The 23,071-nt window shown below is 47.5% G+C and overlaps 1 protein-coding gene across 13 annotated transcripts in view; it reads right to left on the bottom strand.

Annotated features, from left to right (window-relative positions):
• The window catches only part of TNS1 (tensin 1), a 432,927-nt gene that overhangs the window by 353,088 nt on the left and 56,768 nt on the right, over window positions 1-23,071 (bottom strand). The gene's annotated exons all lie outside the window — the stretch shown is intronic.

The following is a 23,071-nucleotide window of genomic DNA, read 5'->3' as shown; positions in this document are numbered from 1 at the left end:
TTGCTTGGAATCACCATCCAATTTCTTAGTGTGAAATTAACATGGGAATTTCTTAGTGCGAAATTAGTATCAGTGGCAGTGTAACATCAGGGCTTCCTGGATTATACATCTTCTTACCTTTTTCAATCTAGCTTCCAGCCTGGTTATGGAAGTGTGATGACTTTAGTTGCCCTGGTGGATGATCTCTGCCTGGAGAAAGTCCAGGAAAATGCTTCCATGTTCATTCTCATTGGCCTCTCTCAACAATATTTGACACTGTTGGTTCATCATAACAGGGATTCCCAACCTGTAGTACTCCAGATGTTGCTAAACTACAACTCCCATCATCCCTAGCTACAATTTATTATGGCAACAGTAGTAGTTCATCAATATCTGGAGTGCCACAGGTTGGAAACCTCTGGATCATAACATCTTATTCCTACATCTTGAACATCTGGTACGAGTACAAGAGTTGTAACTGGAGTAGTTGTTTTTTTCTCCTTTTTGTGAGAGCAATCCCAGAAGGTGACCATTGGAGATGTCAGCTCTGACCTTAGGGAGATGTTTCTAAGGGTTCCTTTTTATCACTTAGGTGATGGGTTCACAAACTTGGGTCCTCAGATATTGATGATCTGTAAGTTCCATAACCCCAAGCCACAATAGCTAAAGGCCAGGGATAACTGAAGCTGTAGTTCACCAACATCTGGGGACCAAATTTAAGAACCCCTGACCTTGGTTATTTTATGCCTATAATAATATAGTCCAAAGCTTAGGGGTTGGGCATCATCAATGTTCTGATGATGCCCAGCTCTCCACTTCTTTAACTAAGCAAGCAAGAGAGCAGCTGTCACTGTTCTCAAACAGCTTGGATGGTCAGATGGGTGCGGATTAATAAAGCTGAACATGAATCCAGATAGAGGTGATGCTGACTGGGAAGTCCAAGGCTTTTGGAAATTTGTGACCTATCTTCTATCAATGTTCCAGGTGTTATTCGGCTGGAGTAGTCTGCCACTGGGGCATCCTCCTGAATTCCGTTGCTGTTGGAAAAGCAGGTAGCCGCAACAGCCAGGACTGCATTTCATTGATTCATCAGCTGTGTTCTTTTACAATGAGTCATGGCTTCACGACACTTATAGATGACTTTGTAGCCTCAAGGACAGACTGCTACAATGAGCTGTACATGGGGCTGCCCTTGAATATAGCCCAGAAGCTGCTGCACCTAGTGCACGATATTTCAGGTCATTTACTGGTGGGTGTTGGCAGTCAGGAACTTATTCAGATGGTTCTGCACCAACTGCACTGATTGCCAATGAGCTTCCAGTTCCAAATTAAGATGCTGGCTCTTACCTTCTAAGCGCTGGGAGAGACATATCTTAGGGAGAACCTAAAATATGATTATCTAGACCCATTTCAAACTGGCTTTAGAGAGGGCTATGGGATTGAGATGGCCTCGGTTGGCCTGACAGTGGATCTTCGCCAGGAAATTGACAGAGGGAGTGTGACTCTGCTGGTTCTTTTGGATCTCTCAGTGGCTTTCAATACCATCGGCCATGGTATCCTTCTGGATCACCTGAGGTATTTGGGGATAGGAGTCACTAGTTTACAGTGGTTCTGCTCTTATGTCTCAGGTAGATTCCAGATGGTGGGGCTTGGTGACAATTGCACTTCAAAATGGGAGCTATTATACTGAGTCCCTCAGGGCTCCATTCTGTCACCAATACTTTAAAACATCTACATGAAACCTTTGGGTGAGGTCATCAGGGGATTTGGTGCTGGGTGTTATCAATATGCTGATGACTCCCAAATCTATTTTTGTCATCAATATCAGGAAATGGTGTTAGCCCCTTAAATACCTGCCTACAGGCAGTAACGGGCTGGATGAGGGATAATAAACTGAAGCTGAATCCAAGCAAGATGGAGGTGCTCATTGTTGGGGACCATCATAATTTGCAAGATGGGATAGAACTCCCTGTTCTGAATGAGGTTACACTCCCAAAGAAAGAACAGGTTCATAGCATAGGAGTGCTCTTGGACCCGGTTCTCACCGTGCTGCCTCAGATTGAGGCTGTGACTAGGAGGACTTTTCACCAGCTGCAATTGATTCTACAACTCCACCTGTTTCTTGAGGAGAATGACCTGAAAACAGTGGTACACCAGCTGGTAATCTCCAAGTTGGACTACTGCAATGCGCTCTATGTAGGACTGCCTTTGTACATCATTCAGAAACCTCAGTTAGTTCAAAATGCGGAAACCAGATTGGTCTCTGTTGTAACCTGGAGAGACCACATTATGCCTGTTCTTAAACAGTTGCACCAGCTGCTTATACAGTGAGTACTGGATCCTCTGCTGATTTTGTCCGTTTGCCCTCTGACACAGAAATGACCAGGCTATAATTGGAATGGTAGGTTTATTGTAGCTGTGAGAGACAGAATAACAACAAACAAACCCTCAAAAGCCCAGTGCCCAAAAGTCAGCGATGGATTTGCATTGTAGTGAGGGAAATAAGTATTCGATCCCCTATCAACCAGCAAGATTTCAGGCTCCCAGGTGTCTTTTCACTATATGCAGGTAACGAGCTGAGATGAGGAACACCCTCTGTAAGGGAGTGCTCCTAATCCCAGCTTGTTACAGTACCTGTATAAAAGACACCTGTCCATAGAAGCAAGCAATCACTCAGCTTCCAAACTCACCACCATGCCCAAGACCAAAGAGCTGTCGAAGGATGTCAGGGACAAGGTTGTAGACCTGCACAAGGCTGGACTGGGCTATAAGACTATCGCCAAGCAGCTTGGTGAGAAGGTGACTACAGCTGCCATGATAACTCGAAAATGGAAGAAACACAAAACAACTGTCAATCTCCCTCGGTCTGGGGCTCCATGCAAGATCTCACCTCGTGGAGTTGCAATGATCATGAGAATGGTGACAAAGCAGCCCAGAACTACACGGGGGGAACTTGTCAATGATCTCAGGGCAGCTGGAACCATAGTCACCAAGAAAACAACTGGTAACACACTACGCCGTGAAGGACTGAAATCTTGCAGTGCCCGCAAGGTCACCCTGCTCAAGGCAGCACATGTACAGGCCCGTCTGCAGTTTACCAATGCATATCTGAATGATCCAGAGGAGAACTGGGCGAAAGTGTTGTGGTCAGATGAGACCAAAATCGAGCTCTTTGGCATCAACTCAACTCGCCGTGTGTGGAGGAGGAGGAATGCTGCCTATGAGCCCAAGAACACCATCCCCACCGTCAAACATGGAGGTGGACACATTATGCTTTGGGGGTGTTTTTCTGCTAAGGGGACAGGACACCTTCACTGCATCGAAGGGACGATGGACGGGACCATGTACCATCAGATCTTGGGTGAGCACCTCCTTCCCTCAGCCAGGGCATTGAGAATGGGTCGTGGATGGGTATTCCAGCATGACAATGACCCAAAACACACAGCCAAGGCAACAAAGGAGTGGCTCAAGAAGAAGCACATGAAGGTCCTGGAGTGGCCCAGCCAGTCTCCAGACCTTAATCCCATAGAAAATCTGTGGAGGGAGCTGAAGGTTTGGGTTGCCAAACATCAGCCTCAAAACCTTTCTGACTTGGAGAGGATCTGCAAAGAGGAGTGGGACAACATCCCTCCTGGGTTGTGTGCAAACCTGGTGGCCAACTACAAGAAACGTCTGACCTCTGTGATTGCCAACAAGGGTTTTGCCACCAAGTACTAAGACATCTTTTGTGAAGGGATCGAATACTTATTTCCCTCACTACAATGCAAATCCATCGCTGACTTTTGGGCACTGGGCTTTTGAGGGTTTGTTTGTTGTTATTCTGTCTCTCACAGCTACAATAAACCTACCATTCCAATTATAGCCTGGTCATTTCTGTGTCAGAGGGCAAACAGACAAAATCAGCAGGGGATCCAATACTTATTTCCCTCACTGTATGTTTCAAGGCAAAGTACAAAGTGCTGGTTATTATCTTTAAAGCCCTGAATGGCTTAGACCCGGGTTACTTGAGAGAGTGCCCGACTTTACAAGATCACCACTGCTCATTGAGATCATGAGGAGGGATCCAAATTCAGGTGCCACCACTTCATCTGGAGGCAACCTGGGATAGGGGTTAGGGAACATAGGAAGCTGCCATTTACTGAGTCATACCATAGGGCCCATCTAGCTCAGTATTGTCTACACAGACTGGCAGTGGCTTCTCCAAGTTTTCAGGCAGGAATCTCTCTCAGCCCTATCTTGGAAATGTAAGGGAAGGAAATGGCACCTAGATACTCTTCCCAGAGAAGCTCCATCCCCCACAAGGGGAATATATTACACTGCTCACACATCACGCCTCCCATTCATATGCAACCAGGGCAGTCCCTGCTTAGCTAAGGGGACAAGTCTTGCTTCCTACCACAAAACCAACTCTCCTCTCTGTTGTCGCCTCTAAGTTGTGATGCAAGCTTCCCATGGATATAAGAGTATTATCTTCCTTGGAGGCCTTCAGGAGAGCCTCAAAGACCCATCTTTTAGCCTGGGTTTTAATATTTAGTTTTAATTTTAGTCTGTTTTTAAATGGTTTTTGATTGTTATTGTCCTGTATTTCTTATTTTAGTTTAAACCGCCCTGAGCCACTTTAGGAAGAGAGGTGTATCAATCAAATAAAAAATAAAATAAAATCCCTCCTCATAGGAACCCACTACCCTTTTAAATATTCATTTGAGAGCCCTGTTCAAAGCACCCTCCATTGAGAAGGTTGAATTGTCAATGGTTAGATCTCTCAGTGGTTGCCCCAACTTTCGGGAAAGACCTCGCCCAAGAGGGCCATCAGCATTCTTCTCTCTTGGCCTTTGGAAGAAAGCCCATCTGAACCAGGAGGGAAAGGCCCAGGAGGGTTTGGTTAGAAAGAGGGGGAAGTATCCTTTGGGTTTGGGGGTGTGGCTGTGTTAGGTTTTAAGGTTCACAGGTTTCGGCTTTACTTTTAGTCAATTAAATGGTTTTAAACTGATGTGAGCCAGATTGAGCAACCATGGAAAGGCAGAACAGAAAGGTTTTTAATAGAATATATTGTTTTAAATACAATTGTATTTTAGTTGGACAACAGTGCAAATCTAAATTCCTACTTCCAATTGTTCTCCTTGAGAATTGCTTACGTTTCAGTCACATTAACTACTGTCCACCACTTCCTGCTCTTGTCTGCTCTTCATCCCTCTCTTCTGCACAATTTCCTCACTGGCCTTGGTCCCTTACATCCAAGGAAGTGGCTTACTACACAATAGTGGGCCATCCATAAAGTATGTCAGACTTTTAAATTCATTTTAAACACTCTTGAGGTTGTTCACACAATGGAAAACTGGACAATGTTCTACCCAGGTTTGGGAGCTGTGCACACTCCCAATTTTCAGCAGTCTAGAAGCAAACAACTAGGTAGGAGGAGGCAGAGGTGACTGTACCCAGCTTTCATACCCAGCATTTTGCCAAAGTAGGAGGAAAAGCTGTCCTACCAGCTCCTGTCTCCCACACAATCACTCCTCCCTCCTCTTACCTAGTTGTTTGCTCTCAAACAACCAAAAATCAGGAGCACACTGTTTTAGGTTATGTGAACAGCCTCTTTGTCATGTTTTGCTTCACTTTAACTCTTTAATCTCTTCTTTGTTGCTCTATCCATGGCAAAAGAGTGTCATGGTTTGGGAGGTAGGTATCTGAAGGATCACCTTCTTCAATGTGAACCTGTCTGGAAACCATGGTCATCTCTGGGGGTCCTCCTTTGGGTGCCCCTGCCATCTAAATTGAGGCGGGTGGTGACGGGGGAGAGGACCTTCTCAGTAATGATGCAGTTGTTTGTGGAATACTCTCCCCATGAAGGCTTACCTTGCGCCTACTCTTACATCTTTTCAGTACCAGGAAAAGACCTTTTAAAATCTTCAGTTTTCTACTCTGCTGAACTGTTTTAATGTTCACTGTTGTTACATTAAACTCTATAAACTGTTACTCCTTTTTTATCTGCTGCTCCATTTTCTGCTTGCTCTAATTGCTGTATTAGGTTTTATTGGTTTCAAAGTGTGTAAACTGCTCTGGAAATATTTATATGGAAGGACAGTATCTCAAATGTTAAAGCAAACAAACTTTGCGGATGGTCCCTGGGGAAGATTCAAATGGTAACTGGAGCTAGACGTTACTGATTTTTATTTCGGGGGGGGGGGGTACTTTTATATTTGGTCCAGAGGCCCTTAAGGCAGTTTGCAATAAAAATCATATCACACAACAAGAACAAGGCAACTTTAAACATGATGGAATAGCCACTAGGCCTTTGCATGGCCCCAAATGCCACAATCTGAACCAATCCAACAGTGAGACTGTCATGAGGGGCTATGTCAGCCTCTCCCAACTGCCGTGTCATGTATGTTGAGTCAGGGATGGTCAGATCTCCAACATGTCTGCCTGTGACCCAAAGGGCCCTAGAAGAAAAGTTACCTTCCTAGGTGCCTTAGCAGCCTAGCTGCTTCTGGAACTACCCGGGTCACTCTGGCACCTAGTAGGACAGAAGAAGGCGGGAGGTGTTCTAAAAACCAAGCCTCAACCTGCAAAGCAAGCAGCTAGTTCAGGGCTCCCTCTGGAATGAAGACCAAGAGAGGCAGCCTGTCCCCTGACCCCACCCAGCTCTCAGGTCAAGGGGGAGGCGGGGAGAAGGCAGGCAGGGTGGGGGCATGTCCAATAGACACGTTGGATTCCTGACAGAATTCCACAATGAGAGCAGGGACACAGTGGCACAGCGACATTGGCAGCCACCCGTGTCTAGATTTTCTGGCAGTCCACCACTGCCACGGCAGCTCCCTGTGGCTGCTGCTCACCTGCAACCACCAGTTGCTCATCACTGGCCTCTGCAGCCCTCACTCACCGCCACCATTGTGGCTAGTTTTTCCCTTTGCTAGCTGGGATGTGGTATAATGATGTCAAGCTTCATGCCCAGCAAAGGGAACAAAGCTGCCACTGGCAGTAAGCGGGGGGCGAGGGGTAAGTAAGTGGGGGGGGGCAGGGGCAAGTGGGCGAGGAGGCTGTGACAGAGGCAAATGGTGGGTGTGCAGGGCAGCCCCCTCCCCCCAGTAGACCACATGCAGAGCACACAGTCCAGTCGTTCAATGGTAGATCTCCTCCAGCAGGGAGGTTTACAACAGTTCTGACTGTCAGAGACTCCCTGCTGTGGTTGCAGAACTCCCTTTGACAACATCCGGCAGAGGGCATGTTGGCGCCAACACACCTCTTGGACCGATATGACTACACAGCTACCACAGGAGGAGGAGAAGCTGCAGCCGAGTCCGGAGGACAGATGCTGTCCCAGTGCAGCCCAAGGTATAAGTAGGATAGAAGGCTCTGAGCAACACAGCTACACTGGTCACCTCAAGCACAAATAAAAAGCAGCAAGACACAAAGTTACAGCACACGAAGTGCAACTTCACCACAAGGAAGCAGACAGGGCAGTGCGAAAGCAACACGCAAACTAGTCCCAAGACCCTTTTCACACGAGAAACTTGCCTCAGCCTTAAGTGCCTTGTGCTATGTATATGTTAACATCTATCCAACATTTATAACATCGGGAAATTTAGGACCGACAAGAGGAAGTATTTTTTCATAATTAATCTATGGAATTCTTTGCCATGGGATGTGGTGATGGCCACCAGCTTGGATGGCTTTAAAAGGGGCTTAGAGAGATTCATGGTGGACAGGTCTATCAATGGCTACTAGTCTAGTGGTTGTGGGCCATCTCCAGCCTCAGAGGTACAATGCCTCTCAGGGGGTGTGCAGGGAACTGGCTGGTCCAGTTAGAGTCCAGTCCGGACCTGAACCAGACTGGGCCAATTCAGTCCAGCACCCCCTTGAACACCCCACCCCAGTTCGGTTTGGTCCAAGGGGCTTTGAAAACAATTTTTTTTAAAAAAAAAAATTAATTTACTTACCCCCTTCAAGGGAATTGTTGGAGGCAGTGGGGGGGGGGGGGTCCACAGAGGTTCCCCCTCCCCCTGCCGGCTTCCCTTCATGCCATCACCGGCCATTTGGCTGGCTCGTTCGGACCTTCCCCCTCTGGCACTGCGGCCATTTTAGAGGCCGCTGTGCCTGCGCAATTGGCCTCTGCAGAGGCCAATTGCGCAGGAGTGGCAGCCTCCAAAATGGCTGCTGCGCTGGAGGGGGAAGGCCCAAACAGGCCGAAGAGCCAATAAACGGAGGCCAGCAGGGGAGGGGGAACCTCCACGGGGACACACAGACCACCGCCTCCAACAACTCCCCTGAAGGGGATAAGTTAAAAAAAATATTTTTAATTTTAGAAAAATCTGTGAACCCCCCAAATAGTCATGGGCTGTTCAGTCTGGGGTTGGACCGAACAAGGGATGGTTCGGTTCAACCCCAAACAGTCGAACCAAACAGGTTTGATGTCAAACACATTCAATGTCAAACCTGTTTGCACATCCCTACTCAATACCAGTTGCAGGGGAGCAACAGCAGGAAAGAGGGCCTGCACATACCTCTTGCCTGTGGGCTCCCCGAGGGCGTCTGGTGGGCCACTGCGTGAAACAGGATGCTGGTCTAGATGGGCCTTGTGCCTGATCCAGCAGGGCTGTTCTTATGTTCTTATCTGATTTGATCTGAGAGGGTGCAGAAGCAAAAATGGAGGGGAAGCATTTGAAATGCCAGGGTCCATTCTTGTCAATGCAGGTTCAATAACCAATGTAGGCTAGAGAGCAATTTTGAGCATTAGCTGCTTTAAGCTCTCAGCCTCCCCATTCACCATACATGCAGGAGCCGCTATATTGGCAGCATAACTGCAGCTGCTCACAGAGCAAGGCACTGCTGCTGAGAAACAAAGGAGCATCACCACAGGAGGAGGAGAAGCTGCAGCCGAGTCTGGAGGACAGAGGCTGTCACAGTGCAGCCCAAGGAGCAAGTAGGATAGGAGGCTCTGAGCAAGCAACCTAGTTAAGGGTTATTTTTATTTAAATGCCCTGCAAAATAAAAGATATGCAATAAGCTTAGGTCTCATACAGGTCTCAAAATCCAGGTTTTTTTGGGCCAAAAAGAAAAATACATTGCCTTAGTGCAATGTACACATGGTCCTGCTTATTCCCCCAGTTCTGCTCCTCCTCTTTCCCCACTCAAACGCTATCTCAAAAAATGGATCTCATAGCAACATCTTTATGGCTATTCCAGTGTCATGCCTATGTTTGAGCAACAGGATCTTAAAAGGGGTCCACACGACTGAATGCTCTTCCGTGCCCACCCCCCTACCCCCCACCAGCTCCCTGGACACTAGCACTTCCGACCTGCAAACACAGACAAACAAAAGAGAGTCAGAGGAAAAATATCTCAAGGTAGTGTTAGAGATCATGCTAGACTAGAACTTTTCTCCCCAACACATTAGGACACAACATGGTACATTTGCATTTAGGGTCTTTTTAAAAGAAATTTTGTTTTAAAAGAAAATTAAATAGCAGCAGAGGAAGAATCTGGATCAGGACTGCACTGGAGAGTGGTAATCTTCCCTCATGCTATCTTCCCAACTAAATCCCCCCCCGAACAGCTGTTTTGCCCTATCAGGGCAGAGAAACCTACAGATTTCATACCATATAAGTAGCCTACCAATACATGTTTCCCCCATGGAGCAAAACAGCAGCTTCTGGTGGTGGCATAGAGGAAAGGGTTAACAAATCTCGTCAGCAGTCATGTCCCCAGTCTGCCTCACTACCCCCAGTAGCTGCTATTACTTTTCTAAAAATGCAGAGCATCCTAATCACAGACCTCTCACATCGTGTCTAGTTTGGGCCGCAGTTGTTTATATGGAAACAGGGTGAGGGGTTGGGGTACAAAGCAGCATTCCACGATGGGAGCCCTCCTCTGTGACCGGAACGCATACAGTCCTAACACACGTTAAGCATCTCAGAGAGCATTAGTAGCCTATTTCCTATTATTTGAGAAACAGTGAAATCGATTGCAGGGTCTGTTCTTACATTCACTGTCCGCAATGCACTGCAGGGCAGGCGGCCTGCTGGCACACAATCCTGCACCCCCGCCATATGTTGACTGAGGATTAAGGATCCCATCATGCTATTGCCCTTTCCACATCAATGCTAGTGGAAGCCATGTGACAGAAGTAGGGTTTCTCATACGCGAATCGATGGAGGACTTTGAAACACATTCTATGAATGCCCTTGTTCTGGGGCACAGCTTTAGAAGCTGGGTATCCCTTCAGCTTTTGGTCCTAACATTGCACCATTGAGTTCATCTAGCCCAGGCCTGCTCAACTTAGGCCCCCCAGCTGTTTTTGAACTACAACTCCCATAATCCCCAGCCACAGTGGCCAATAGCCAAGGATTATGGGAGTTGTAGGCCAACATCTGCAGGAGGGCCGAAGTTGAGCAGCCCTGATCTAGCCCCTGTGCTTTCTGCAGCTCTGAGGCAGTTCAAATGGCATTTTGAGGAACAACCTGGTGCAATGGCACGCTGGCACTTCCACCCAAGCCTGAGATTTGCTCACCAGTTCCAACCCGCAAACACAGACAAACAAAAGAGAGACAGAGAGAGAGAAATATCTCACGTTCTGTCACTGGAGAACAGCACATGCCATGTGCCAACAAACACAAGCACTGGGCACAGACACCTTAGGCCTCTGACTGGCAAGTGAGGCTAGGGCTTGGATAGTGGCCTCCTCTCCAGGCAGCTGGACTTGATTCTAGACCATAATGAAACAAGAGCTAAGAAAGCATATGGGATCCGCGTGGAAGGCCCTGGGAACAGTATTGGCCATTTCCTGCCCGCGGCATTCCTTCGTTTGGAAAGGAAGCAGATGGCGGGGGGGGGGGGGGGAGGTGGCTGTGGTCAAGACAGCCTTGGGGGTGGGCTACAGATAAAGGGTATAGAAGTGTTCCTGGAAAGCTTGACTTTTGCCAGGGATTCAGAGGTGAGTGTGTGTGCCCCTACACATGTGTGAAAGAGAATTCACTCAGATTTACCGGGACCAAAGTTGAAAACATTATTTAGTCAACCAGCATGATGAACACATGAACGTTTTAATCATACATTTTTAAAATGTGGGGTTTAATGGGGAATAAATTTGATCTGTCCTCTGCAAAAGGGCTTGGCCCTGATGTCCTTACTGTAAAACAAACTATGTGCATCCTTTGAGGCGGGCAGTAAAGCATTTCAAACTGTTTCTTAAGTGCATCCTGGCCCTGGCCCAGAGACAGTTACACGCAACAAGGTGTGACCAATAACTGCACACCGTGCATGACGGCAGCAAATAAGGACAGGCACTCCCATCTGTATTGCAAGATAGATGTGAAGGTGTACCCCTGACCTATCCTCAGCTGCACCATACATTGTTGGCAGAAATCTGTATCTCTTTCTGGTCAACATATCTGCTGAGAACGGCATTCAGTGCTAACACACACAATCAGGAGTCAGATGTCTGTATCCACCTTTCCTCCATTCACACAGCAAGAGCCTGTCCAGACTTATGAGTGGAGAACAACTTCCATACCCACAAATGCCCTACCACTACACACTTGAAATGCATGGGTTTCCTGCTTTTTAAAATGGAAAAACCCAAGTTTTGTGGAACCTGTTTTCTGCCCCAGTACATTCAGCACTGCTCTTGGAATCAAAGAGTTTTAAAAGGACCCCAAAGACCATCTAATCCCTTCCAACAAGGCAAGATCATGCATACACCAACCCACAAGCATCCAGACCACAATGTGCCACACGCAGACAGCACTGCACCACACATAATAGCATCAACAAAGCAAATATCTCCCAGGTGACTCAAGCAAGTGAGCCAAGCCACAAGTTAATGCAGAATGGAACCAAGGTAAAAGAAAGCCAACTGAGACTTTCCCCAAAATCTTGAAGCAAAGTTATCTGCTCTAGAAAAACAGTGGCCGCTCACTGTACACCCCTTGGACCCATTCCTTGCCCCTGCCTGATAGGATGACATAAGAACACAAGAAGAGCCCTGCTGGATCAGGCCCAAGGTCTATCTAGTCCAGTATCCTGTTTTGCACAGTGGCCCACCAGATGCCGCTGGAAGCCTACAGGGAGGAGTTGAGGGCATGACCTCTCTCTTGCTGTTACTCTCCTGTAACTGGTACTCAGAGGCATCCTGCCTTTGAGGCTGGAGGTGGCTTTTAGCCCTCCAGCTAACCCAGTAGGTTACCTACTAATCTCCTTGCTCTGCCCGCTTTATGACATTTGTCATCCTGCATTAAGAAGAATGGTTTCATCATCATCTTGCTCAGGTTTCAAGGTGTAAGCCAAAAGCATTGAACTCCAGGGGGAATCTCTCTCACCCACTCAGGGTACGCTTGTCACCTCCTGCTGGGACACCAGACCTTGGAGAAAGAGGTAGGAACAGGGCTCAGAGGATCAGGCAGGGAAAGCAACAGCGGAAATGTTAAATGAAGGGGGGGAAGCCTACAGCTCTGCTCCATCGGAAGCAAAACCCATCCTGAAGGCTGCAGCTCCACTGGAGATGCTGTTGTGCAGACATGAAATAGAGAGCCTCCTCCGGCCACATGCTGCTGGGAGTCAGACAGACAATGTCACTTATGCAGATCCACTCCACTCTGATTCTTAATTAAAAGCCAATGAAAGTGACAAGGTAAACACACCCCACCTCAGGAAATCCCAGGCATGCAGCCAAATGAGTGCCCAATTATCGACTGTCATGCACACAGGGATCACACAAGCAAAGAATATACCTGTTCCAAGCAGGGCACTGAAGCCAAGTTCTGATGTTAATCCCCTTGGCAGCAGATTTGCAAAGGAAAACAAACTGAACAGCTCCAGGAATTATAGCTAAAAGGACCAAGGGCAATACACCTAGAAATCCAAGAAGGGGATCAAATAGACCACAGAATGGTCCACTCAGCTCAACATCTTGGCAAACAGTGGAAACTGTATATCATCATATTGGATGTACCAAGCCAACCTTCCGTCTCTCACTCTGCAGATAATAAAGATTTCCACAATAAGGATCAACCATCTCCCTGACCCTTTGGATAATGTTTTGTTCCCATCAGTTACTCTTGCTACTAGGAAATCCCTACTGTGTACCAGCATAGTAGGTGCTCGTCAGCCTCATTTAAAGTTTTCCTGTGCTTGTTTCTTCATGAGGTTGTCCCACATAATGTTGTTTGCAATTAGTTCACGCAAGACAAGCAGTGCAGATGCTAAACTGATAAATCCAAGATCCTTCCAAGAGCTCAGATTCCCTGCAGGTGAATTAGCACAATTTGTCAGAATAACCTTTACAAAATCCTTAGGATGCATATACAAATGTACATAATTTCAGTGGCGAGGAGGCTGGGGAAACGGATTCACCATATTTTGTTCACTCATACAATCTCCTCCCTTGAATCAAGCTCAGCAAAAATTGGTTCTGCTTGTCTGCAGCAGAAACTAGTTTTACACTGCACTGACTGGTTGATGTCCGATGGGCTGCTCCCCACAGCAGACTTTTTTAGAACTTTTGAAAAGTTATATTAATTGATATTCTGCTCTTTAAAAAAATAAAAGCAGAATGTCTGCTTGATGTGGGGAGAAGCATATGGTGGGCGGGGGTGGGGGGATGAAAGTCCCATTATTTGCATCATGAAGGTCGAGGGGAAGCTGGGCTCAATCTGCAAGGGAACCAAGTGCTGCAACCCCTGTTTTCGGGTACCTTTGTATAGGTCTCCTTGCTTCACACAATACCAAAGAAGCCATGCATCTTCCAGCACAGGTACACTGGAAATGCAGCTCATTTCAAACTTGCTTTTGAATGCTACAGATAGGTTTTTTAGGGGGAAAGATTCCAGTCCACTTTGGAAAGGGCAGCAACAAATGTCCTGAATGGTCGAGTCATGCACATCTGTGAAAAGGTGCTCTGATCCCTGGTCAGCGGAGGACAGACTGTTGATGGAATGGGCTTATTTCATCAGGGAGGCTGCTGATATGGCAAAATCCAATCCCCCCTGAGTTCTGTGAAATCACACAAGAGACAGGAACAGTCAAACTGAGAGAGGAGGAGGAGGAGGAGAAAAAGCATTATGCTGGGACAGTGGTGAGCAAGGATACCCTGCCACGGGTCCCTCTCCCATTCCAGGCAACCTGGATCTGATGGAGTTACATAGGAGTATGAGCCTTCTACGGCTTGTTCTTCGGGCACAAGTTGTAGGAGCCCATCTGTGAATGAAAATCATAACCATGGAAGTCGTCCCAAAACATTTTGATTAATTAATGCCCAATACTGGGACAATCTCTGTGGCCACCTGCTTTTGTCCTGATGAGATCATCTAAAGTGACAGAGAGAGCTTTTACATTTAAACCGTGTTATTGGTAATTAAGACAGGCCTTCAAGGAGTTACTCGCAGATCTGCATTAGAATTTTACAGAGGAGAACACAATAAACCTTTTGATCTACTTTCCATTCGCAAAGCCTTAATCTTTTCATGTTTCACACAAAAAATCTAAATTAAAGTACATCTTAAAGTATGACTCACTTTCCTTAGTTTTACTTCTGAGTACCAGTTGCAGGGGAGTAATGGCAGGCGAGAGGGCACGCCCTCAACTCCTGTCTGTGGCTTCCAGCGGCATCTGGTGGGCCTCTGTGCGAAACAGGATGCTGGACTAGATGGGCCTTGGGCCTGATCCGGCAGGGCTGTTCTTATGTTCTTATGCCCTTCCACAGCAAGATAGAAGGCCAGTGGGATTAGTGGGATTGTGGCAGGGGTCTCTAGGATAGATTCCACCTCCTCATCTAACGTATTCACACTGTGGGAATGCCAGACGTGATGATCTATGTGAGAGTTTCATGTCAGTTTGGCAGCATGTGGAGACATTCACGCCTGTGTGCCAGTGTGAACATGCTAGATGAGGAGGTGGAATCTATCCTAGAGACCCCTGCCCCAATCCCACTGATCCCACTGGCTTTCTATCGTGCTGTAGAAGTAAAGCTCCCACACTCCGTGTTTCTTCCACTCATTCACAAACTTGGAAACTGTGACCAACATTCTCAGCACATGTAAATGCAGTGGGAGGGGGAGAGTGCGTAGGCTTGTCATATAATAATCTACATTTCACATCTTATGTGCTTGATATATGTGTATCCTGCCTTTCCTCCTACAAACTCAAGGCAGCATGTATGGGGTTCTAAGGCAGTCTCCTATCCAAGCACTGGGCAGTCACAGACCGACTGCCTTTGCTTCAGCAACTTGGCTGTATTGTGTGCCCTCATTCCCTAACCCTATCTGTTTTATATACAAATGCCCAGCGCAGACAAAGGCCCAGTTCAGCCATCACACCAAACTTGGATTGAATCCTGGTTTTACACAACATCCCCTAGCCTCCAGTGTGTGCATCCCATCATGTTGCTTGTGAGAAGAGGAAGGATTCTATTTCCAAGCTTCAGATCCTGGTTTATTTGCAAATACTGGCTAAAAGAAACCAGGATAATTCAGTGTGAACATCATGACATACTCTGGCTTGTTCTAAGCAAGGACTGGAAGTCGAATCCTTTGGGGGGAAACACACACACCATAGGATGGGAGGCATCAAGCAAAACCAAGATTCAACCCTGGCTCTGTGTAACATCTGAACTGGGCTACAAAGTTTCCCAAACAATATAAACTATGGCAAAGATATCAACAATGCCCTGCAAGTTCCTGTGCTCCTCCTGTCTCTCATGCAAATTCAGGGCTCCCTCCCTTTTTCGATGTTACCATATTTAGAGTTGTGTCTGCACTGATATTAGCACTAACCATGGTTAGTTTTAAATCAGATTTTGAAACCAGAGTAAAAAACTGGTTTGCAAACTTGTAAATTCCTCCGGCCTAATTGGGAATCTGTTCCCCTGAATGAATTGTTCTAAAATAATTCTAACGTTACTTGTTTTAGTTTACCCCCATTCTGATGACCTTATAGGAAGCATGATGGGGCCTAGAGGTCTCCAAACCACCGGTCCTCCCCACTACACCCCCTAATACCTAACAGATCGAGGTAAAGGGGATCAGCATTGAAGCCTGAACACTACCATAAGCAGTTCTCCACTCTGATGAAGACTTTAAAAAAAAAGTATAGTACTGCATACACGAAGACCCGCTTTTCGGCCTTTTGGCTAAGATCAAGTGTGTATAGTACTGCACTCATAACCCTTTCCAGTAGCCAACATGTACCTATGAAACTGAAAAGGTTGCTTATGGCTGCAAATAATGTACAGGATGGAACTAACATTTGCCACAGATGGCTACTTTGACTAGACAGAAGCAGATTCAGATTTGGCGTGCAGAGCAAGTGGATAATGCTTTTCTCACCTGCCACGGCTCCTCTCCATACTAGCCACCTCCCACAAGCTTTTTTATCCCCACAGGGTTCCAAATGTGTTGACACAGTCTTGCCCACAGTCAATGCATACCTATGAAACTATGTAGTTGGGAAAGCAGTGGGATGAGGAAAGGGTTAGACAACCCTGCCCTGTTGCTTCTCTGCTCCACATTTCCCTCCCAAACCTGCTATTCCAGCGGGGGTTGGGGGTGCTGCCTGGCTTTTATTATAACGCATGGTTAGGATAGAACACATGGTTAGGCCCTGCTTAAATCCAACTGGCTGTGTGCAGGATTGCTGCTATGATATCTTGAGGCTATTCTCACGAGCCAGCAAAACCAGTCCGGATCTCAGAAATGCACCATGCACTTGTGCGGCGCATTGTTGAGGCTCCGGGGGGGGGGCACCGCACGATGGTGCTTCCCTTCACCCGACCCCTGGAGCTGCCGGGCGAGGCACAGGCAGACAGCAGGAGCCACCACTTGTCTGCGTGGGCAATCCACCCACCCAGGGACCAAGGGAGGATCGTCTGCAGGGAAGCAAGTGCTTCCAGGCTTCCTCCATGCAAAAGAGCACAGCCCTTCTCACTTGATCATGAGAAGAGCTTCCTTATTTCACATGAGGCCAAGGGTCAAATGACACACAAGCAAATATATTAAAGTCTGGAAGGCTGCTTCTTTCACAGAAAAACAGCAACAGGATTGCACCCTCCTGTTGCTGTTTTTCTGGGAGAGAAGTGGTGCTTTATCCCTTCCCTGCCCACTATTTTTCTAATGCAACCCCTTCCCTGCAATGTTTCTCTCCAAGCATTCCAAACATGCATACACTCTCAAACATGCATCCGGAACCCCATGGAGGGCAAAATGTAACTGAAATGGGAGATGTAACACCCCCCTCCCAAAAGCAGTGGATAGGAGCAGGGTTAGGCAACCCCTCCTACCGTGCTGCTTCTCCATTTCGAATTGTGCGCGCGCACACACACACACACACACACACACACACACACACACGTACCAGAGCTGTTTTTCTACATGTGTCTGCATGCAACATGCGGTTTAGCCGTCTACTTGGCTCCTCCTTCAATTGAGTTTGCAATGCAAAGGACATCCCATGTTCGTCACAATGCTCATTTGCATTACAAATTTGCTTTCCACTTTCTCTTCTGTATGAAGAGCAACCAGACACTGAGGCTATTCACACGCGCATGCAAAACCGGGCTAAGGGAGCCCAGCCCGGTTTTGCATGTGCGTGTGAATCGCCAGGATCGGGCCAATCCCAGTGGCTCCATGGCAACAAACCCGCCTAATTAGCCACCCTTCAAAACAAAGTTAAGGGAGTGAGCACTCCCTTAACCTAGGGTTGGGGGTTTGGGGGGGGGGGTTTGGCTCATCACACTGTGGGAAGCCTGGAGATGGGAGGGGCGGGATCCCCATGATGCACCGCACACTTGCACGGTGCATCCTGGTAGTTCTGGGGGCCAGGACAGCACATCCCGACCCTCCCTGCTGCCTCGGCATGCAGGGTATCGTCTGGGCATGCGGGAAGCGCACCCAGCAACGGCACCGTGATCATCTGTGGGAAGGGTAAGTTTAACCTGCTCTCCCTGCAGCGCCCTCTAGCCCTTCTCACAGACCGTGAGAAGGGGCTCATTAGCAGACATGGGCCAAGGGAGGCTCAAAGGCAATTTAAGCTCCATGTATGAAAATATTACATAACTTCCTCGGGGAGCCCCACACTGCAGCTACTGCCTCGCCTCCCTTGCCTGTCCCATTTTGTCAGAAGCCAGTGGTTTTATTGAATGATAAGACTGCAGGACTGTAGAACAGGGGTTCTCCAAATGGGCACCCCAAACGCTGATGCCCTACAGCTCCCCTCCTCCCCAGCCACAAAGGCCTGGCTGTGGCTGATGGGGGTTGTAGTCCAACATCATCTGAGGTCTGAGAACCCCTGCTTTAAGGGATCCACCTGACAGTCAGCTAAGCCAGCCCCCTAAGTTAAGGCAGGAACCTGGGGTCTCAAGAGTTCTACCCTCCCTGACCACAGTATGCCAGGCACTCACTGCTGCCTGGCACGATGTCATGAGCCCCACTCTTCCAGCCTCTGCAACGCAAATGTCAACAGACAGCATCCCCCTCAGGACCTCAGAAGAAGAGAAAATACCAAGGGCTTGGGAGGAGGGAGGGTGAGCTAATGCCCTGGCCCCTCTCACTGCTGTCAGCTCATCGTCTGTGTGGTCCCAACTGCACTGGAACTAATCTGGCCTTGCTGTATGTTCCACATCTAGCCAGCTGGCAGAAGCCTGCTCAGAGCAATTCTTGCACCAAAGACAAAGCTGTCCTCTCCGCCTCCCCCCCACCCCCACCACCTCCACTTTCCAAGTCTGGCTGCAGCAGAACTTCCAGGGGTCAGCTGCCCCAAGGAATGCCACTGCAGCTGGGCAAGGAAAGAGCCCAAAAGCTTCCTGGCAGAGGTGCAGCTTTGCCCCTCTCAACTCCCTGCTAAGAAATCAAGCAGAGGGAAGAAGAGCTAATCAACATGACAAAAGAGCCAGCGTAGGGAAGCCAGGCTGCAAAGTGCCCGTGGTGCAAGGCAACAGCTTCACTCAGTCGGAACAAGCCATTTGCTAAAGGACCCTGCAAGGGCAAAGGGAAGAAGCAAAGCAGGCTGACTCCTGCTGCTGCTGCTGCTGCTGCTGCTGCTGCTGCTGGGGGCTCCTATCACAAAGCAGCTCTGGGAGGGCCCCAGGCAACCAGCGGCAGAAAACAAAACTGCTCTTCTAGGTTTGTGCATGAAATGGATTTTGCATTTTGTTTCAAGCTCGAAACAAAACACAGATAGCCGAAACAGCAGTCAAACCGGGGACAAAACTCGAAATGTTTCAAGGGCTCCAGCCATAGGGAACAATTGGGAAACTCGAATCAGCCCATTGTTCCCCACAGGTAGCTCCAAGGGACACCAAAGTGGGTTGGGTAATAGGGCATGATGGGTACTACTATGGAGGTTTGGGGGAAAGGTTAAACATTGGTTAAAAATTGCCAGCTTGCCCATTCCTTCTGTGGGTTGGGTGATAGGCAGTGTTTCCTCTAACAGGGATTCCCAGATGTTGTGGACTACAAATCCTATAATCCCCAACCCAAGGCCATTGCATTTGGGGATGCTGTGAGTTGTAGTGAGCAACATCTGGGAATTCCTGTTAGAGGAAACACTGGTAGGTAGAACCCATCATGTCTTACCACCCAACTCACTTTGGTGTCCCTAGAAGTTACCCATGGGGAACAATGGGATGTTTTGAGTTTCCCCATTGTTCCCTATTGCCAGAACAAGCTGCACTCACAGAGTGCACTGCACACAAGTTTTGCATTGCAATTTGCAATGCATTTTGAAACCCGGCCTTGAAAAACACTGTAGAAGCACACAGCAAAAGAAAATCTGTCCCTCCCAACACTGAACCTCCCAACACTGAACACACAGTCCAAAAATGGCCAAAAAAGAATCACTGACCCAGAATCCACTGCCAGCCACAGTGCCTCCTGCACTGCAGTGACATCTTTTGCACAAGTTGCTCTCTCACACACAATTATTACTCCTTATATTCCTAGCATTACAACAGCTGCCATAGCAGCACCCTTAGCAGCCAGCACGCATAGCCATAAGCTCAATTAGAACTTCTTCCTCCTTTGGGCTCCCGCCTCCTTCTCCTCAGCCAATGAGGCACAGTTGCCCGTGACCACTTGAATTCTAAAATGACAAACCAATCAAGAAGCAAGGGGATCACAAGCCAATCAGAAGCCAGTGCCAGAAAACCAATCAGCAAGGGAAAAACAGACCTCCAAAATGGCACTCAAAATGTTGAAAAGTTTCAACTTGGAATGGAGTTCTTTTGTTCTGAGCTCAAAACTGGCCCTTTATTTAAAGGGTGTTTTGTTTAAAGCTGGAGACACTTTGAACGGTCCATTTCAATTCAAAATGTTTTGATGTCAAAATGTTTTGCACATCCCTACTCTCTTCTGTACCTAGCTATCCTGGCACATTTCCTCCCATCTCCAGCTCTGCTGATGCGCCTCAATCCTAACACACAGAATAATAGCCTGACTTACTAAGGTGCATTAATAGTCAATTCGGCCCAGAATACTGCCTCCAACAGTGGCCAGGTATGGGTGCTTACAATAGCACAATGGTCGAATTGTCCACTTCTCCTTTCCCACTCCGAACCACGTTGCTGTCCCTAATTATGGGTCCCATCTGCCCTCCCAGAAAACAATGCTGGCTGCTTTCCAGATTACACGCTACAGCAGTGTCACTGTTGTCCACCAAGTGTGCTTCCATGCTGCCTGTGTTTTGACATTGCAATCCCTGCACTGTCAGCAAGGTGCCATTCACATTTCCAATGCCTTCTTTCGGATTTTATCCTTCCATTTTAGTCCTACAATGTTGCATGTGTGTCGCAAAAAGAAAAGAAAAAGCAGCTGCATTTTCCCACTGTAAGAGGGTTGTGTAAGCTATTTACATTTTCAAAATGATCCTGTCAAGCCGAAGCATTTTACTGCTGAACACTGTGTAATCTGGAAAGCGCCCTGATGCCCCTCAACCTTTTTACCAAACCAAATCGCTATTGAAGCTTCACAGCTTGAATACGTCAGGGGCTTTCACTTATTGATGAGTCTGTAACTTTGGGGAACTCAAGAGACTTCTCTTTGCACATCTCCATCCTGCCTCTTGTCATCATCGGAATAAATCCAGGGCAAGGAAATTCTGTAACCCAGTGGGCTCTACCAGTCGTTAAACTGGGCAGTGCAATCCCATACTACACACTTATGCCTTGGTTACCTCCAAACGTGACTACTGTAACAAGCTCAACACGGGGGGCTACCTCTGAAAACGGTTCGACAACTGTCGCTGTTGAAAATGCTGCCACCAGACTGTTGTTGGGTGCAAGCACAGGCATTGTGTGACTCCTCCACAGTTTGAGTTTCACTGGCTCTTGATTTGTGTTGCACGATTCAAGGTACTGGCCATTACCTTCAAAGTCCTAAGGACCGCTTTCTCCCACATAAGCCTGCCTGCAGGGCCAGCCTGACCATGACACAGGGGGAAGGAGGGGGCATTTCAGGTGGCAGATTGTGGGCCACTTCTCAGCACAATAGCCCACCCAGCACCCTCTCCACGGTTGGCCTGCAGAAGAAATAAAATGAAATGACCACCATGCTGCTTTTCCTCTTCCCTGCCTAAAAGAAATGAATAGACTGAGGAGAGTGTGTCTTGGGGCAGCAAGCATGAATTGTCCCCTTTGCTAAGCAGAGTCCACTCTGGTTTGCATTTGAATGGAAGACATGTGTGAGCACTGTAAGATATGCCCCTCAGGGGTTGGGGCCACCATGGAAAGAGCACACACATGCTTGCTTGCTTGCAGAAGGGCCCAAATTCCCTCCGTGGCATCTCCAGGATAGGGCTGAGAGACTCTCCTGGATGAAACCTGGGAGAAGCTGCTGCCAGTCTGGGTAGACAATACTGAGCGAGATGGACCAATGGTCTCACTCAGTATAAAACTTCTTCCGATGTTCCTATGTAAGGAACTGGGTGTGTGACATCAACTGAGAAAAAGAGAAAGGTGAGGGTGCGGTGCTATTCTGCTTCATGCAGCATCTTATGGGCTGGTACTGCCCACTTGTTAACCTTGTCAGCAGAGGCCCTTCTTCGTGTTTCACCATGCTCAGAGGTCTGGTTGGCAGTGGCAGGTGCGACCTATTCAGCAGTGGTGCCCAAGTGATGCAAATTGGTCCTCCAGAGGCCTAAAAGGCCCCATACACTGTAGGTCTTTCACTGGGCCACTAGACGATTAGAGCTGTCTCTCTCAGTCGGGCTCTCTATGGCTGAGTTCCCACAATCACAAGGGTTCAGGTTAAAAAGTTTATCAGGATTAGTGAGCCCAGTGCCACTGATTGTGTGTACACAGAATTTCAGGGCAATCCTGGTCAACCCATTCTAATTAACCAGCATTTAACCAGACCAGATATCCAGGATTAGTTATCAGAATCTGTTATCAATTTTTTAAAACAATGTTTTTAAATTGTAAGCCACTTTGGAGGTTTGGTAAAGGGTGGTTTATTAATCATCAATCATCATCATCATCATGGATCCATACACAAAGTCCCACTGATTTTAGTGGGATTGACATGCACAAAACTAGGTGCAGCCTTAGAGCCTTTCTGATTTTATTTTTACAGCCTGGTCATATGCAAGTTGACTCAGAAGTAAGTCCCTCTGTGCTCAGTCAAGCTTAGCCCAACAAAGTGCAAACAGGACTGCAGCCTTGGTGGTATACCAAGAGCTGGTATGGTGCTGCTATTGTAATAGATATAAAATTGGACCAGAAAAGTCTGGGTTCAGGTCCCTGCTTAGTCACAATGCTTTCTGGATGACCTCAGTCCAGCCTACCTCAAAGGGTTATTGTAAAGAAGAAGAAATGGGATAACCCCATGCACATTATCCCAAAGTCCATGGAGGAAGGGGAAAGATAAAATGTGATGCAAACAAACTTGTGCTAGCTTGATCAAGGCCCACGTAATAGAATATGGCATGAGAAAAGGACGTTTAGAAAGGCTAAAAAGAGATAAATAATACCCATTTCCCAGACAATTCAAGGAGGATAACTATGCTGCACAAAGTATGATTTTTCCAATAATGGCTAAAAAAAAAAAAAAAGGACTATCTGTCTATCTTGAGATCACAAAATGGCATCGGCATGGGAATGGAAACTTCTAATACA

This window comes from Hemicordylus capensis, chromosome 1 (genome assembly GCF_027244095.1).
Source record: "Hemicordylus capensis ecotype Gifberg chromosome 1, rHemCap1.1.pri, whole genome shotgun sequence".
NCBI lineage: Eukaryota > Metazoa > Chordata > Lepidosauria > Squamata > Cordylidae > Hemicordylus > Hemicordylus capensis.
This window is presented reverse-complemented; position numbering and strand designations above follow the sequence as displayed.